This window comes from Narcine bancroftii, chromosome 6 (genome assembly GCF_036971445.1).
Source record: "Narcine bancroftii isolate sNarBan1 chromosome 6, sNarBan1.hap1, whole genome shotgun sequence".
Classification (NCBI taxonomy): domain Eukaryota; kingdom Metazoa; phylum Chordata; class Chondrichthyes; order Torpediniformes; family Narcinidae; genus Narcine; species Narcine bancroftii.
The window spans coordinates 186,297,664-186,313,884 of NC_091474.1; the positions used below are offsets into that span (position 1 = coordinate 186,297,664).

Sequence of the window (16,221 nt, forward strand, 5' to 3'; positions counted from 1 at the left end):
TGATGAGAAAATAGAGAGGGGAAAGAATCAGTAATTCTTTGAGCTGGAAGGAAAAGTGCTTCCATAAATTCTCAAAGAGTAAGATTATCTACTTGGAGCCAGTAGAATTATATAGGGAATAAAGGTTTCGTACACAGGTCTTCTCCTGTGCCTCAACAAAATAGTCATCCAAATGTGGGGAATCAAGAAATAGAACTGAAAATCAGAAGTACTGGAGCAAGTGGTAGAACTGAAATAAAACAGAACAAACTGGAAACCAAGAGATCAGACAGAATCTGTGGAAAGAGAAAACAAAGTTGATACTTTAGGTCAAAGATCCTTGGTTAGAGTTGGGAAAGAAAGAAAAAAGGCTAGTTTTAGGTTGCAGAGAAATAGGGGAGGATTGAATAGGACAAAAGTTACAACTCTGATAGGATAAGTCAAGGGAGATAACTTTGCAGAAATTAACTGGTCAATAGGACATTTAGAGAGAAAGAAAAAAAATTATGAAATGTAGGAAGATGCAAGAATCCAAACAAATTTAAGAATTGCTAAATACATGGTGAAAAAACATGCCGTGCAGAGCAGACCTTGTTCATTCTTCCCTCCCTCTCTAACTCCTCCCATTAATCCATCAACAGTATGACTCTGCAACTCAGAGAGTAAGTTTTACAACACAGAGATAGGTCCTGTGGCCCACAGTAATCCTGGCCTTATTCTATCCATTCCTCCCCACCTTTCCTTCAGTCTAAACCCAAATTGTTTTCCAGTTAATTGGAGGCTTTGACCTCAAAGTTAGCCACGTTTCTCCTTTTGAATGTTCTGTCTGACCTATTAAGTTTCCAACATTTTTAAATCACTATATGGCCTTATCCAACTCGGTGTATTCAGACACTTTTCGCCATGTGCCATTTACCAGTGTACTCAAGAACAGAGCTCCTTATTTATTTGTCCCACCACCACCACCACCACCACCACCTATTCTTTTTCTTGCTCTATGCTCTCATGGACCATAATCTGCAAGACTGCTGCTCCAGCATGTGTAATGATCAATACATTGAGGGCAGAATATACAATGAATTTCCCACTTTGACATAGTTATCAGTTTTCTCATCTGTTCATAATGATTTGCTTCCATTCTTTTACCATGAAGCACACAATCTTACAGTAATTGAATTATATTATTTAATATTATTGGTTTTTAATTTGCTCAAGATTACTATCTCAAATGGTTCATACATGTTCATTATGGGTATGATATAAATATGAACACCCACAAGTATTCTTGACAATACAGAGCTATACACTGCCAATTTAAAAAAATCAGAAAAAAAAATTGATTGAGCTTAAAAAAGCTGCCAATTCAAATATCTCATTAATTAAAAGATTGCAAGGAGAATGAGGTTTTGTAGATGTGATCTGCAAAAAAAAGTGAAATGCGATGACAAAATTTGAGGAGCATTTTTAGAGGGGCCTTTTGATTATTTTCCCTCTAACTTTTTGTGCACTTAAAATTTATACAAGCTGTCAATAAGAGATAATTCATATCTCACAATTAATAGATGCTAGTTCTCAACATCAAAGCCTAATTAATTCTCCAAAGTCACCTCAACAATTGTGTTCTCACATCCAAACTATCGTACTCTTTACAGAGAAAGTAACCCAGCCATTATTCTCGTTTCCAAAACACCATTTTCCTTCTTCAGCTTTCATGGATGACTCTACTTTATCCATTTACCCAGTCCTTTCTTCCCCATATAATTCTACTGGCTCCAAGTAGATAATCTTACTCTTTGAGAATTTATGCAAGCACTTTTCCTTCCAGCTCAAAGAATTACTGATTCTTTCCCCTCTCTATTTTCTCATCAATGATTTCTCTTTTGTACTGCCCCATTCCCTTGTTTGAGATCACAAGACAGGGCAGAAATAGGCCCAATAAGTCTGCTCCGCCATTCTAATTGTGAGCTGATCCACCCTTCCACTCAGCTCCAACTTTCTCCCCTTTGACGAATTAAATATCTATCAATCTCTGCTTTAAATTCACCCAATGACCTTGCTTCCATAGCCGCTTGTGGCAATGTTCCAGAGACTCATGACCCTTTGACTAATGAAATTTTTCCACATCTCTGATTTAAATTGAAGCTCTTTTATCCTCAAGTTGTGCCCTCTTGTTCTAGACTTCCCTACCATGGGAAAAATCCTTGCTATATCTACTCTGTCCTCTATGAGATCCCCCTCATCCTTCTGTACTTCATGAGTACAGTCAGAGACAAATAAACTTTCTTCATATGCTAACTTTCAATCCTGATACCATTCTAGTAAATCTTTTGTGAACCCTCTCCAATGCCAGCATGTCTTTTCTCAAATAAGGCGCCCAATACAATAGTCTAAGTGAAGTCTCAACAGCGGCTTACAGTCTCAACATTACATCCCTGCTCTTATATGCAATTCCTCTAGAAATAAATGCCAACATTGCATTCTCCTTCTTGACTACCAACTCAACCTGGAAGTTAACCTTAACCACAAAGTTATTTATTCCACAATCCAAATCATTAACATACAAGGTAAAAACAAGTGGCTCCAATACCCACCCGTGTGGAACACCACTGGAAACTGGTAGCCAACCAGAATAGGATCCCCTTATTCCTACTCTCTGTTTCATGCTGACCAGCCAATGCTCTACCCATGCAAGTATCCTTCCTCTAATTCCATGGGCTCTCATCTTGTTAAGTCGTCTCATGTGCGGCACCTTGTCGAAGGCCTTTTGAAAGTCAAAATATACAACATCCAGTGCATGTCCTTTATCTAGCCTGCTTTCATTTTCCTCAAAAAATTGCAGTAGTTTGTCAGGTAAGATATTCCATTAAGGAAACCATGCTGACTTTGGCTTATCTTGTCACGCACCTCCTGACACTGGATCCATTTCCATTCACCTACAAATGGAACAGTTCCACTGACAATGCCTTGTCCCTCCACTCTATCCTGACTCACTTGGAGAATGATATCTCATATACTAGGCTGTTGTTCATTGATTTCAGCTTGGCGTTTAATACAATTACACCCAGAGCCTGGTAGGGAAACTATTTTTGCTGGGACTCAACCCCTCTCTGTAACTGGATTCTGGACTTCCTAATGGAAAGACCACAGTTCATCCTGTTTGGCAGCAGAACATTGAGCCACAGTTCATCCTGTTTGGCAGCAGAACATTGAGCACCATCATGCTAACCACTGGCACATCTCAGGGCTGTGTGCTCAGCCTGCTCCTGTTCATGCTACTGACCCACGACTGCAATGGCAAATCCAGCTCCAACAACAGTCATCAAGTTTTCAGAAGATACGATTGTAGTTGGCCGCATTACCAAAATGATGATTTGTACTACAGAGAAAAGGTGGAAATTGTGTGTGAGAATAACAACCTGAGTCTCACCATGGATAAGGCAAAGGCCATTATTGTGGACTTCAGGAAAACCAAGGATGACTACCTTCCTCTAAACATGTGGAGAGTGGCAAGTTCCTCGGAGCCCACTTAAAACGTGACCTATCCTGGACACACAGCATCTCACTTGTCAGGAAGGTTGAGGAGGGCAAGGCTATCAGCCACCATTCTATTATATTTGTAAAGGATCTCTATCAAAAGCGTCCTGGCCAGCAGCTTCACAGAGTGGTACGATTGCTGTAAAGAAATTGGATTGGAGGTTGATCCACAGGGTTATAGAAGCAGCAGAGAGGATCACTGGGGTCTCCCTCTGCCTTCCATAATGTGACCTTCTGGGATCATTGTCTAAAGGAAGCACAAAAATCAGTGGGGGCCCCTACCACCCTGCATGCAGCATCTTCCAGCTACTTCCATCAGGAAGGAGATACAGGAGTATCAGAGCTAGAACCATCAGGCAGAGAAACAGCTTCTTCCCACAGGCAGAGTGAATGCTGAATAAATAATGAAGTGCTGTAACAACTCTCCAAGACACTACTATTTATTTATTAATAATATTTATTTAAAACATATCTATTTATGCACCTGTACTTATCTCTATGTGTGCTATATTTGTATGTGTGGTTGCAGTATTTGCACTGTGGATGAAAAAGTGTTTTGTCGGGTTGAACTGGCATAATGGGATGATAAACAAACTTGAATGTGACCATTAAGAAAGTACACCAACTTTCTTAGAGGACTGAGGAAGTTTGGCATGTTTCCCCCATCCCTCAAGAACTACAGACTCACCTTCGAAAGCATACTTGCTGCTTGCATCACAGTGTGTTAGGGGAGTTGCTCTACTTAAGATCAGAAGCTACAGAGGTAATGAATGCAAGCTCAGAACATAATGAAAACTTCTCTCTCCTCCATGGACTCCATTTACATATCCTGCTGCCTAGGTGAATCTGCCAACGTACTGAAAGATCCATCACATCCTGAACACACTCCTCCCTCTTCCCACTGGGGAGGAGGCTCAAGAGTGTTTAAGTACACAGTAACAAAGACAGTTTGTTTCCTCAACCTCTTTATCAGTTCTATCATGTTGTCCTTGCTTGGTGTTGTTTGATCTTCCTTTTCCTTTTAATCCTGTACTCTGTAAATTGTGCTCTCCATGGTGTGGTATGAAAGAGACCCAGTGGTCTCTTTGCAGAGGAAACCTTCCCATTATATGAGGTATCTTGTGACAAATAAATTTAAACAAAGTTCTGTCAGGAATATTCAGTGTCAATTCTAAACTACTTGCCTGGATTGAATTATATCGGTTCGAGACAACTTGGGGGATCTTCTTTGCACAGGGAGAGAGGTAGGAGTGTGGAATGAGTTGCCAGCTGCAATGGTAAATGCAACCTCAATTTTGACATTTCAGAAAAATTTGGACAGATACATAGATGGGAAGGGTATGGAGGGACATGGTCCAGGTGTAGGTCAGTGGGATGAGGGAGAATAATAGTTTGGCATAGACTAGAGGGTGAAGGGCTTGTTTTTGCACAGTAGTGTTCTATGAATTCAATGAAACTACCAGATATCCCCTCAGGTAATACTTCTGCCTGTCTCTTGCTCCCAGATTCCACTGCATTTTCATCCTTTCCGAGACTCTTTATGGGAAACTAGAATTAAACTAAAATAACTCTCATGTTGTATTACTAAATTGCTATCTCAGCTGAGAATTAGAACCAGTATGTACAGATTTGCTGACAATACCATAGTAGTGGGATGTATAAAGAAAGGGGATGAGTCAGAATACAGGAGGCAGATTGGAAACTTGGCTGAATGGTGCATCAACAACCACCTTGCACTCAAGGTCACCAAAACTAAGCAGCTGATTGTTGACTTCAGGAAGGGAAAGGCAGAGATATACAATCCAGTGATCATTCGGAGATCAGAGGTGGAGAAGGCGAGCAAATTTAAGTTCTTGGAGTCACTCTTTCATAGGACCTTTCCTGGACCCAACACACTAATGGCATCGTAATAAAAGCGCTTCAATGCCTCTACTTCCTCAGAGGTTTGTGGAGGCTTGGTATGACACCAGAAACCCCGGCAAATTTCTACACAAGTTTGGTGAATAGTGTGCTGATCCATTGCATCATGGGGATACCAATACCCCTGAGTGTAAAGCCCTCCAAAAGGTAGTGGACACAGCCCAGGACAACACAGACAAGACCCTCACCATTGTTGAGAACATCTACAGGGAACGCAGTAGCAATCTTCAAGGAATTCACACTGCCTAGCATACGTTCTGTTCTCACTGCTGCCATTAGGAAAGGTGCCCCAAGACTCGCACCACCAGGCCCAAGTTCTCCTCGACCATCAGACTCCTCAACAACAAACTCAATTTTGCACTCATGTAATGACTCTCACTTTTACACTTTATTGATTTATTTTTATTCTCTCTGTATTGCACAGTTTGTTTACATTCATTATCTGTTTACAGTTGTTTATTTATATGTTGTGTACAGGTTTTTTTGCACTACCAATAAGTGGTATCAACCTCGTCCACAGAGAAAAGAATCTCAGGGTTATATGTGATGTCATGTATGTACTCTGACAATAGATCTGGAATCTGAATCAGATCTGACATTTACATTTGAGATCATAATCAGAAAACTTTTAAACATAAAATTGGAGTTGATTCAACATTGATATTGTTGTCTTTCAATTACTCCACATAAAAATTGTTATACGGCGAATAAGAAATAACTTGAATCTAACTAGACTTTAAATTTTTAAGAAATGTAAACAAAAATTCCATTACTTGAAATTTATTGCAATAGTCGAGAAATCTAGGTAATTAAAGATTTTAAATTAAGTGATAGAGCAGCCAAAACATTCTTAACATTATGCTATTCAAATTTAGAATTTGATTTTATGTATTTTAAGTATTCTTTCAATTTTATAGGTATTGTGTGATATTATTTGCTTCAGTTGATTTACTGCATTTAACAAGTACTGCCAAAAATGAATGAACTGACCTGAATGAACAATTAAACATTTCAAGGACTCTTTCAGTTTAATGTAACATGAACTCACATCAGTTCTGCAACATTTACAGTCGCATAAATTGGATTGTTTGATTGTTGCCAAAACACACACATGATTGTTGAAGAAAACACATTGTTTTTCATGATGTCTTCTCCCCACTCTCCCACTTTCAGTCTCTACAGAACAATCGCAGTCTGAGATCAAAAGATGGAAGCCAGACAACTGCTCCAAGATCAATGCCTGTCACCTACTAAGAATCAGCCAAGCTCCAATTTATTCTGGCTGTTGTGTGGAGAACTACTTTAAAAACAATTTTGAAGATTTCAGTGCTTATCATACAAATTTTCTTTCCCACCTAGTCAGTGATTTTTCTGTCACTTTTTCCTTCACTGCAAGGATCCATAGAATATCCCAGTAAAAGACCATAAAGACATAAAACAGAAGTAGAATTTTACAGCATGGAATTATCTCAAGAAATGATGCCATGCAACCTAAAATAAGCATTGGTGTGTCTAAATGGATGTTCAAGTGTTACAGGGCCCAAGGCACAAGCCAGAAATATTTAAATAGCTCATTAAAATATTTAAATACAAATCCTGTGCTTGCCATAAAGATCCTGTTTAAGCTCCCCATCCAAATGATCAAATTACTGAGTAACATATTACATGAACAGATAAGGAACCCAAGGATATATTACTTGAAGGATTCATCAGTTTTTCCCAGATTAATTTGATTTGAGTTTGTTATTTGGCACTGCCAGGTAATTTAAAGGTATTCTGTGGCCTGTTTTCAGTCTAAATGAATTTGATGTTTCTAAGAATTAGGTTCAATTGTTATATTATTGCTCTTCCATCCTGTTTTATGGCCAAAAGTGCCTTTGGTGCTAAAGGTTTAGGGGGAGCAGCAATGAAGTGGAGAGGACGAATAAGATGCTGAGAGAATAAAGAGAATGGCACTGGAGACACATTTTCAGCAGCCAGGTCCTCAAACGAATTTTTATTGAGGATCAATGGACGAGATGCTGTTGTGAAGAAGCTCATCACATACTGCAGTCAGAACTGAGACTCACACAAATGTATTAAAAACTTTTGCGCATGACTATAACACTGGCTGAGACTGTCAGGTCTCCATGATCCTGAACATATTTCAAGATTCAAGATTCATTTATTGCCGTTTAATAAAAACAGTGCAATGTTACACGGAATTTGCCTTCATCTGCCGTAAGGTGGACAGATACACCAATGGCAGAAAATGCCTGAAGCTCCTCTTAGACAGTGAAAAAAGCAAAAGAGTCACTGAATGTCTGTGGATTCGCCTCCAACACTGCTGCAGCCCATGCAGCCACACAAAGTCCAGTCCAAACCATCAGCAGCCTAAGCTCCAGACTGAACGTCCAACATAATTAGGAAGCCTTCAGCGCCCTCAGCATCCTCTCGCATCCCAATTCTAATACCTGGTACCCTTTCAACCAGTCTCCAGCAGTCCACTGCCTGATGTGAATCCCTCAACCGCAGTTGCCAGCAGCCCTTGGCCTGGCGGATTCCTCGCTTTGAGTTGTCAACAGCCTTTCATGTGCTCCTTCCTGAACACAGCAGTTGGGATCAGTTTTACCTTAACACTCTCTTAGAGAAGTCATTAAAATTCCCTTTACCAAGAAGAACACCCCAAGATCTTTCCACTTGAAGAACGAGCTATAGTAAAACAGCTGTCCTGAACATTTGGCTTCCAAATGGTGCAAAATTCTCACACAGCCTTATGTACTTCTCACTGCCATCTGAACATTTTCTGAACAGAAAGGAATACTAATCTCCAATGCTTGGATATAACCTGTTCCCAGTTACTTGCATTGGTTGCTATTCTTTAATTGTGCACCATTTCTCAATACATTTTTCTTAAAGAATTGCTGGAAAGTCAGTGTGCACAATCTGAAGCAACTATTATCCATTGAGGGCTCATCTGTAGATAGTGTGGATCATGGCAATATGACCCAGATGATCCTGTGACATTCACAAGAATAGTGTCATCATAAGATAGAACATCTTTCTTGCTCCGTACAAAATTTTAACTGTGACTACATACTCAGGATTGAGGATGGCTCTTCTTGGTTCTGAGAGATTTCTTTTTAAATGTACCTAATGTTTCCTTGCATATGTACACTGAAACCTGCAGCAGAAAAGAATTCTATGATCTAATCTGTCTGTTCATCAGGTAACTGTGCTGTCGAGCTGCTGTGTGATGTGAAGCTCTTTCTGCACCTTGAAGTATTTCAACGTGAGCCTTGGATGGAGTATATTATTGAAAGGACTGGCTGGCTCTATCTGAAACGTCACAATGTTATCCTATTTTTCTGCATGTGGAATCCAGCCCTGGAACAAGGGTTGGCGTTCATTGTAGAGAGAGAGCAGGGAAGGAGGTGGCTGTTGAAAGATGCAGAAGACAAGAATGCAAGAAGTAGATGTGGAGAGAAAGCACATGTCATCACTTGCAATACTGAGGCTTGCAGTGGCTGTAATTCTTGTCCAGTCGCTGGGGACCAGAGTGCTCACAAGCTTTACTCAACCTCTTCCGATCACAGTTTCTTGGAGGACATTGAGCGTCTCTTTTTCTACAAGAAAAGAGAGTACTTGCAGCAGTCAGGTGAGATGATGATAAAATGTGCTCATCTTGGTTGGTATCTGGCTGTTTCAATTCAAATGTGAACTTTGAGGAAGAGAAGACTGCAAATGTGATCTCATATATGAAAAGCAAAACTAGTGAAGTGCAGTACAGTGGTTGTATGAAAGGAAAGTGAGGGGGCGTGAATAGGTGGAATATGAAGTGTAGGAGAGCAGAATTCTTTCTTGACAATTCATATAGTCAAAAAACTTTTCCAGAATAATCACTATGTTGCAGGATTTAAGCTCTTTCTGATGGCTTTTTAATATGACCTTTTCCCACTCGTGTCAAAGATATTGCCTCCTGGTATGGCAGGGGAGGAGTGAGCAGAGAGATGATCTCCATGTTTATCTCTCTGCCACCTTTTGCCCATAGTAGCATCAAAAAAACACGATAAGCAGATGCAGAGAGCTAGCTGTCCTCTCAGACCCATTAGAAGCACCCTGTACATTTCAATCAGAATGTACCTTCCTTTAGGAGCATCTGGCTGTCTTTATATACTCCTAGAGGCACCCCATTTCTTTCATCACACACTTGAGTTGACAGCATGGCAGGGAAGAAGAGCTCTTCAGATGACCAATGAGCACGAGGGGCGTGCTCTACCCTTCATTACCCCAATTGCTGGCAAGTCCTACCCTCAGGCTTATCAACAGTAAAAGCAATAGCTTACACTGAAGACCAATATCCAAAAACAATCAGACACTAATTGGAGTTCTTGATTCTGTAATCTTAACTTCTGTCCAGTTAAATGGACAAAAAAAATTAAATCTGAGTAAATTTACTGTTTTTAAGTCGAAGGGTGGGGTTGTTGTGATCTGCATGCATCAATTTTATGTGATCATTTAAAGTGGAAAAATAATAAATGTACTTCTCAAAAAATAAGAGGCATTCAGTATCACATCCAATGTTACAGATTAGGAATTAATCAATTTGCATTTCATAGTACACAAAATAAAGCACATCAAGTGTGAAGCAGAGTGCAGGCTGCAGTGTCTTTAATGGAAGATCAATAACTGGTTCATTACTGTGTTCTGGCACATTAGTGGATTAACCCATCCACTCTCTCAGATGCAGATACTAAGCAGGATGAATGTGGAAAGGGGATTTAAACACATTGTATTTATAATCATTTCAACGTGATTAAAAAAAAATCATACAGGATAAGAAGTAATCAGTATATTTTGGTGAGAATAGAGTGAAAAGGCAGATGCAAGCAGAGGTGAGATTTAGTGCGTGAATTGAAAGTCTGAGTAAATGATTGAAGATTATATCGCTAATGGTGCAGCAACACAAGGGGATTTATAACATCCATACTCGAGCATAACATGGGTTTGGATACATGAATGGATAAGCTTCAAGATTTTGGGAAAGATTAAAATAAGAGAAAAATGTGCAAGAAATAAAGGATGTGAATTCAGTATGCTGATAAACAAAAGAACCATAGGAGGATTAAAATAATGTAATTGTGAAACACTGTAGCAGTTTCGTTGGCAAAATTTTCAATACATTGGATTTCCACAAGGATAGACTACATCAAGAAGCACACTCAAGGAAGTTGGAAGAAAAATTATGCAGTGGAGGCAAATTTCAGGAACAGGTGAATAAAGATGTGATCAGTCTTCCTGATGTCAATTCATAGGAAGTCCTGACTCATCAACAAGGATAAATTAAAATCTGATAAAATAGAGTTGAGCATAGCACTAAAAGACAATAGTAGACAAATGGAGCTACATATTATGATTGTAAGTTTGAAACTAGCTCTGGTTGCATGGATTATGCTTGGGCCAATGACAACTTTTCTCAAGCAAAATATTTCAGTAACAATTGGATCTAGAGCAGTGATTCTCAACCTTTCCTTCCCACTCAGTTTCCATTTTCTCCATAAAGATGTTTTAGTGCAGTTTCTTTTTTTTTAAAATATTTTCAATTTGTGGAGAGCATGTGTCAAGAAACAGCCATTATTTAAAAACATAAATTGAAATGAAAAAAAAATTTGGCCATATCTTCAAACAGTCCCACCCCACTCCCCCCAAACACAGCCTCGAAGTAGAGAAAAGAGTGAAAGAGTAGATAAGAAAAAATAGAACAGAAAAGCAAGAAAGAAAAGAAGAAAGAGGCAACTGTTGGGATCCAGATCGTAAGATCTGATTCCTTTAATTACCAGATCTCTAATAGGGGAAAGAACCAGGACGTAGAACTCAGGAACAGAATAAGTGTCCCTAAATATTCAACCCTGCATTCTGCAAATATGGGTGCCATACCTGCAAAAACATGTTATACTTCTTCCTTAAGTTTTAGTGCTGCTTTTTGAATGACAATTGAATCAATGTGTCCTGCGATTCATTTACAATTCATAACAGTTACATTTATTCGTATATAGTCAAGATTTAAGCCTAAAACTTTGTCCCATGATATGCCTGTGATCCATTGAATTAATGGAGGCAATAGATACATAAATTTCATGGAAAGTTACAAAAACAAATCATTGAGGAGCATGATCTAATAAACTACATTTTGCAAATTAGTTTGCTTTTATTGAATATTTTGAAATCAATTTGGCCAACAAACATAGTATGATTTTAATTAAAAAACACTGAAATAACTATAGTACCATTCTGATTATCCGAAAACGGATTCTCCAAAATTCTCATTCATCCAAAATTTTAAATTTTTTTTAGGATAAATGAGGATATCCAAAATAAATCATAAATTTATTCAAAATTATTTAGGAGCTGAACTGACCTCACAAGTTGAAAAAAAATTCAGCCGCCATGAAAGTAGAATGACAATTGTCCTTATTTCAGGTAACTCCCTCCCCTCTCTCTTTCCATTCCTTCTTTACCTTCCTCTATTGACTTTTCTCTCCAACTTTCCCTCTCAAACTAAGTGCCGCTGTCTCCCAGCTGCAAGCGGTCAGAAGAATCCCTTGCCTGATATCATCGAGGAGAGTAGCCTCCTAGCCGGAGCAGAACTTCTGACTCAGTAGCATTCTCTCCCTCCTCTCCCCTTCCTTCCCTTCTGTCTCTCCTTCCTCAGTGCAACGGAGCTCCCAACAATGAATACACCCCTTGGTCTACTATCACACACTCACACCAGACTCCCCGATGTGTGTGTGTGTGTGTGTGTGTGTGTGTGTGTGTGTGTGTGTGTGTGTGTGTGTGTGTGTGTGTGTGTGTGTGTGTGTGTGTGTGTTGGGACTTGGGAGTCAGGAGCTATGGCAGGGGTGTCAAACTCAAAATCACGGAGGGCCAAAATTAAAAACTTGGACTAAGTCGAGGGCCGAACTAAATATTTATTGAAAATTTTCAACAACATCTGCATGTTTTCTCTTCTTTCAACATATGTAATGTTAAACTTTAGGATATAACTTTAGGAGGATAATGTTACAGGTCAGGAGTAGGTAGCTCAAGTTCACCCTTTGCTTGACCTGAGGGAAACATATTTGGTCCCTGTGGAGATGTAGTCAACATTCACAGGCTGTGTCCATTTTGGCCTGCATCAGGACTCAGCATTTCCTGCTCACTCCTCAGGCTCTAGGTCTCTATTCACCCTCGACCCACCATCCCTCTACCTGACCAGTCCTTTACCCAACCTCTACTCACCCCTCACTCCACTCGCTCTGCCTCTACCCACCCCATCCTATACACGCCCCTCTACTGCCTCTCCCCTCAACCTGTTCCTCCCTCTACCTGTCTCTCACCCTCTAATCACCCCTCCCCTACTCGTCCTGCCCTTCCCCTTTTATCTCTTCCCTATCCACCCCTCCTTCTACTCATCCCTCCCTCTAACTGCCCCTCGCACCACCATAACTTCTCCTGCCCATTACTCCTCACCTACACCCTCTGCCCACCCCTGCTTTCCCACCCACTCAGGCCCAGCGCGCTGCCGATCAGCCTTTGCGGAACAGTGGGGGCCGTGCGCAGCCTGCCATGTCCGTCGCGCTGACAGGAAATCACAGATGCTCGCCAATCCACCGCACCGCTCGACAGGTGGGAGAAGTGACTGGTTGTGCGGGGAGCCTTCCAACTGGCTTGCTGGCTGATGACATCGACAGACTTCTCGTGTTACAATTTTGTTTTCCCCGTTCTCAAAGTTTGCACGGTCAACCTGCAACACTCTTGCTCCCTCCGCGTCCCGTGGATCTGATGCCCGGGTGTTGTTAGGATTCCCAGCAGAAGGTTTGTGGAACTTTACCATTCTGGATTCCTTTTTGAGAATATTCTGGCCATCTTTTAAGGGGGGTGGTTTTAGGGGGGAGGGGAGTTAGGGGGTGGGGAAGGATGTGCAATGAAGGGGGAGGATGGTGGGGGTGACATTACCAAAAAACAGCATCGGCTCTCGCTGCAGGGCGGGCCACCTCTAATACATTTTTGAAATGATCTTGCGGGCCAAATATAATTATATCGCGGACCAAATTTGGCCCGCGGGCCAGAGTTTGACATGTGTGAGCTATGGTAACCGGGGTGACAGAAGCATGCAAACTCACCAGTGAGTTTGGTCAGTCTTGGTGATCAGCAGCGGCACTGCGGCCAGCATTTTCTTTGGTGAGAATTAAACATTCTTTTACTGCGTAAAAAGCCATCCCTTGTTGTTTGTTGTGGTTTAAGTGCAAGAAAAGTGCAGAGAACAAAACAAAGGACTCTACATCACCTTTGTTGACCTCACCAAAGCCTTCGACACCGTGAGCAGGAAAGGGCTTTGGCAAATACTAGAGCGCATCGGATGTCCCCCGAAGTTCCTCTACATGATTATCCAGCTGCACGAAAACCAACAAGGTCGGGTCAGATACAGCAATGAGCTCTCTGAACCCTTCTCCATTAACAATGGCGTGAAGCAAGGCTGTGTTCTCGCACCAACCCTCTTTTCAATCTTCTTCAGCATGATGCTGAACCAAGCCATGAAAGACCCCAACAATGAAGACGCTGTTTACATCCGGTACCGCACGGATGGCAGTCTCTTCAATCTGAGGCGCCTGCAAGCTCACACCAAGACACAAGAGAAACTTGTCCGTGAACTACTCTTTGCAGACGATGCCACTTTAGTTGCCCATTCAGAGCCAGCTCTTCAGCGCTTGACGTCCTGCTTTGCGGAAACTGCCAAAATGTTTGGCCTGGAAGTCAGCCTGAAGAAAACTGAGGTCCTCCATCAGCCAGCTCCCCACCATGACTACCAGCCCCCCCACATCTCCATCGTGCACACAAAACTCAAAACGGTCAACCAGTTTACCTATCTCGGCTGCACCATTTCATCAGATACAAGGATCGACAATGAGATAGACAACAGACTCGCCAAGGCAAATAGCACCTTTGGAAGACTACACAAAAGAGTCTGGAAAAACAACCAACTGAAAAACCTCACAAAGATAAGCGTATACAGAGCCATTGTCATACCCACACTCCTGTTCGGCTCCGAATCATGGGTCCTCTACCGGCATCACATACGGCTCCTAGAACGCTTCCACCAGCGTTGTCTCCGCTCCATCCTCAACATCCATTGGAGCGCTTTCATCCCTAACGTCGAAGTACTCGAGATGGCAGAGGTCGACAGCATCGAGTCCACGCTGCTGAAGATCCAGCTGCGCTGGGTGGGTCACGTCTCCAGAATGGAGGACCATCGCCTTCCCAAGATCGTGTTATATGGCGAGCTCTCCACTGGCCACCGTGACAGAGGTGCACCAAAGAAAAGGTACAAGGACTGCCTAAAGAAATCTCTTGGTGCCTGCCACCGCCAGTGGGCTGATAACGCCTCAAACCGTGCATCTTGGCGCCTCACAGTTTGGCGGGCAGCAACCTCCTTTGAAGAAGACCGCAGAGCCCACCTCACTGACAAAAGGCAAAGGAGGAATAACCCAACACCCAACCCCAACCAACCAATTTTCCCCTGCAGCCGCTGCAACCGTGTCTGCCTGTCCCGCATCGGACTTGTCAGCCACAAACGAGCCTGCTGCTGACGTGGACTTTTACCCCCTCCATAAATCTTCGTCCGCGAAGCCAAGCCAAAGAAACATTGATACAAGTGATTTGCTGTTGCTACTGGACTGTTTTTAAAATTGACCAGTTATCTGAAAAAGCTGTTTATCTGACATAGGCCTGGTCCCAACTATTTTGGATAATTGGAGTTGTACTGCATTTAACCTTATTTCTTGCTGTATCAGGCAATATATCATTTGCTTCACTAATTTTGGTTGGTTTATCATTTAGAACCATATAGCAGTGAAATGATCTATTTTAGAGGGTTGGACAGATTTCTGACCATCTGTCCCCATGCTGCAGAAGAAAACATTTTAGATCTGAATACCTCCAGGTGAAGTTGAATGGAAGACCAAGGTCATGAGTTATACATGTTCCTCATTGCAATGTCTCCAGCAGATGTTAAATCTAGATGACTGCAATGAATTTGATGAAACAACTTGTGAACCCAATATCCATTTTAAACTACTTGTATTGGAATATAAGTTTTATGAGTTGAAATCAAAGCGTACTACTGCAATTCAATACATTAATTAGCGTAAAATACATTTAGTGACACAGGTTGATGTCAGAAATGTTTAACTTTGATGCATCATAAATGCAGTGGGCTTTTGCACGACTATATTTGACTAGTTTCTAACAAAAAGGCAGAAATTAGCAATCACAATTTCCTCAGAATGATCAAAAGCAGTTTTCAATGAACCATTTCATGTTTTTGTAAACATTTGTGTGAATAAAATATTCTCTTCCTTGGCATTGTCACAATTTCTCCTTGCATTTACAAATATTGTGGCTGAACCCAAGTCACCCAGCAAATATGCAATGGGAGTTCTTATTGGGCTGGCACATGTTGCATGTTGTTCAGTTGTATTCCCCTCTTTGGGCCATGAAGAATAGAATCAGGGTTGTGAGTCAGGTTAAAATCAGAGGTTGTGTCAGTGTCTGTCAGTGCCCACCATTCATTACGCCCACCTTGAAAATTTCTATTGGACCAGTGGTTCTCAACCTTTTTCTTTTCACTCACATACCAATTTATGGTATTACCCTATGCCATAGATGCTTAAGGTGGTATGTGGAAAGAAAAAGGTTGAAAACCACTGTATTAATGTTACATAATTGACTTGTTATGTGCATGGCTTCATAACTCCAAAATTGGGCCAATGA

At 41.2% G+C, this 16,221-nt stretch overlaps 1 protein-coding gene across 8 annotated transcripts in view; it reads right to left on the reverse strand.

The window, feature by feature from the left end:
• Window positions 1-16,221, reverse strand: part of ptprk (protein tyrosine phosphatase receptor type K) — a 612,998-nt gene that overhangs the window by 123,012 nt on the left and 473,765 nt on the right. The gene's annotated exons all lie outside the window — the stretch shown is intronic.